This window comes from Acomys minous, assembly GCF_964271855.1.
Source record: "Acomys minous genome assembly, chromosome: 4".
Lineage (NCBI taxonomy): Eukaryota > Metazoa > Chordata > Mammalia > Rodentia > Muridae > Acomys > Acomys minous.
This window is the reverse complement of record NC_140486.1, coordinates 91,108,600-91,111,556: the sequence shown is the minus strand read 5'-3', so window position 1 is coordinate 91,111,556 and position 2,957 is coordinate 91,108,600. Positions and strand designations below refer to the sequence as shown.

General features: G+C 43.6%; 1 long non-coding RNA gene across 1 annotated transcript in view; it reads right to left on the bottom strand.

Moving 5' to 3' along the window:
- Window positions 1–1,706: 1,706 nt before the first annotated feature.
- Window positions 1,707–2,957, bottom strand: part of LOC311596104 — a 27,737-nt gene continuing 26,486 nt past the window's right edge. Inside the window, exons 2-3 of the long non-coding RNA XR_014778710.1 lie at window positions 1,970–2,093; window positions 1,707–1,811 (exon numbers count right to left, since the gene is read on the bottom strand). This is a non-coding gene — a long non-coding RNA (uncharacterized lncRNA). The remainder of the gene's footprint in view (window positions 1,812–1,969; window positions 2,094–2,957) is intronic.

Genomic DNA, 2,957 nt, shown 5'->3' with positions numbered 1-2,957 from the left:
GGACAGATACATATATGTTTAAGGCAGGAAAGACCTACACACCTCCCATATCCTACTCACCAAGACTGTGTACATGGAAGACACAGGTTAACTCATGAGAAGAAAGTGAATTTTAAAGTCATTCTTCCAAACCCTCTTCGGGGAGAACGTGTAACAACACACACGCTGTATTAACAAGTGGAACAAGCACACCGCTTTCAAAGAAACGAAGTCAGGTATGCTTTGAGCATGCGTCCTCCAAGTTGTCTCAGAGGAACACTTTATCAAGACTTCGAGTCTTAGTCTCGGTGGCAGATGCAGAAGCAGCCTGGGACTCCTCTGTTTGCTCCTCCCAACTCTTTCTACGCCCTCCTTCCAAAAGATGCTAGGAAATCCAGGTGGAGCACTGTTATCCCAGAGAACCCAAATCCCACAGACAGGGTGAGGTAATGTCACGCGGACTGAAAAGTCATCTTGCTCCACTTACTTCAATCCTAAGTCAATGCTCTCCATTTCCTGTGCTTAATACATTTTTTTCCATGGGAATTTTCTCAAATACATATGCTGGATTAAAGGAAGAAGCATGCCCCCTACCCCCACCCCCAAACTTGTCCAGGACAGGCACTCACTGCTCCTGACAGATTCATAAAAATCCTCTGCCTCGGGACATGACATAAATAGGCTCCGAATTTCTCCCACGCAGCTTATTTACACAGTTCCTCTGCCATGCTAAGAATTTGCCTCTTGTTGACCTTTAAAACACTTATTAGAATATTTATCAGTTATTAATGCACGTGTGCATTCACAGAAAGATGCTAGCTCTCTAGTTACTTCCTGCTGGGACTAATTTAGGTTATAATAACTTGTATGTGAGTTTGAAAATAACTAAGTCCGAGAGTGGATGGAGGGAAGCGTTCATCCACTCAGGGAGAGAAGCCTGATTAGCCACGAGGTGCAGGCATGGGGCTCGACACGTGCTACATTTTGAATGTCTGGCTTCAAAGAACCAGCCTTCTAATAATCCAAACATTGGGGTTGCCCATCACTGTAGCTGAATGGGTATACAAGTGCCACAACAAAAATGCCACAGACTGGTTGGGTTGAGTGTTGAAATAATTTCCCTACAGTGTGAGAAGCTGAAATCCAAGTTCAAGGTATCATCAAGATCAGCTTCTTTTGAGGCTCCCTCCCTCCCACACTTACAGGTAAGCATTTTCTCCCCAAGTCTTCACTTTGACTTCCCTCTGTGTCTGAGGTTACTACTCACAGTAGACTACCATCGATACTAATGACCTCATTTTAACCCAATTACTTCTTTTAAATTCCTGTCCCTGAACACAGTCACATCTGAGGCACTGGAAGCTAGGTCTTAAGCACCCAAATGGGGGTGGGGTATAATTTCAGTCTGTAAACTAGCCAGGCATGGTGGCGCATGCCTTTAATCCCAGTACTTGAGAGGCAGAGGCAGGTGGATCTTTGTGAGTTCGAGGCTAGCCTGGTCTACAAGTGAGTCCAGGACAGCCAAGGCTGCACAGAGGAACCCTATCTTGAGAAACCCTGTCTCTAAAACCCAAAAATCAATCAATCAACCAATCAATCAATCAATCAATCTGTAAACTATGGCATTCCCTAAGGTGGTGGCTCCCCCGCCACCCTGACTGTGACAGCTAAGTTGTAGCTGAAATGGCGCCGGAGAGTAGCTTGCTTTCACCAGGACTGTCTTTCCACAGCTTTGTGAAATGCTTTATTGTGTAGCTATTAAAGGCTTTGTTGCTCTCCATGCCGGAGATGGCTGTATGCCAGCCCAGAATGGATGTTTTCCTGTGCCGATTCTGTAATGAAGGAAAGAGAGGGAAGAAAATAGGGCATATTAGGACTTCCAGTCAGGAGTGCAAGTGTTAGTCCCATTTTGAGGTTTCATTTGTATGGGAAGCATGTTATTTATCAGTTGAAGTAAAGTCTGAATATTTTCCTCCTTATTCAATCCTACCTGAGGGGACTTGAATTCGGATGCTCTAAGACCTAGTGAAGAGGCTCGCAGTCCAGTTGGTTTGCTAAGAGATCACTTGCTGGCACTTGCAGTATTTTCTTTGGCTGACCAAGCAGTTTTCTCCCTGGAAAGTAAACAGAAAACAGCTGTCTAAGAAATGGGTCAGAGCAAATGTATTTGGCCAGGTGCAGGATAAATAGATCACAGAGTGGCTAAAATTGCCCCAAATAAAACAAAACAAATCTCTTGAGTCACATAGACCCAATAACCTGAAGGCTTTCAAAGACAAAACAAACAAAAAAAATTTAACGTATTTATGGGTAATTCTGAACTTCATGAAATTCTGTATCCTAAAGCATGATTCTTGGAATGACAGGTGATCAAAATCTAAATAAAAAAAAAATCAATCCAAAACACAATTGGAGCAGAATTTTTACAAACTATGAATGATATCCTATGATGTCATATTATCACAGAGGTCTGGCGATCTGGAGCCTTCTAAACCAAAGATGTTATAACACGATCACTCCTGCTCCATGAGGTAGGAGAATATACTAAGTTGATAACCAGGTCTTATATTTTAGGTGACAACTTAGTCTTTTAGTGACCACAAAAAAAAAAAAAAAAAAAAAAAAAAGAAGGGAAGAAATACAGGGACAAAAAGAAAAGAAAAAGAAAGGGCATGGAGATGACTTGGCGGAAAAAGTTCATACTCTATAAGCATGAGGACCTGAGTTCAAATCTCCAGCACGCATGTATGAGCTGAGCGCAGCAGTGTGCACTTGTAGCCCCAGTGGGGTTAGTGGAGACTGGAGGAACCCTGAAACTCTCAGCCAGCCAGCAGAGCCCAAACGGGAAGGTCCAGCTTCAGGGAGGAACCCTAGCTTCAGAAGGAAGAGGGAGAAATGGTAGAGAGGAAGGCAGCTGAGGTCAGTCTCCAGCTTCCAGTGGCACATACGTGGGCACACATACCTGTACCTAAAGATAC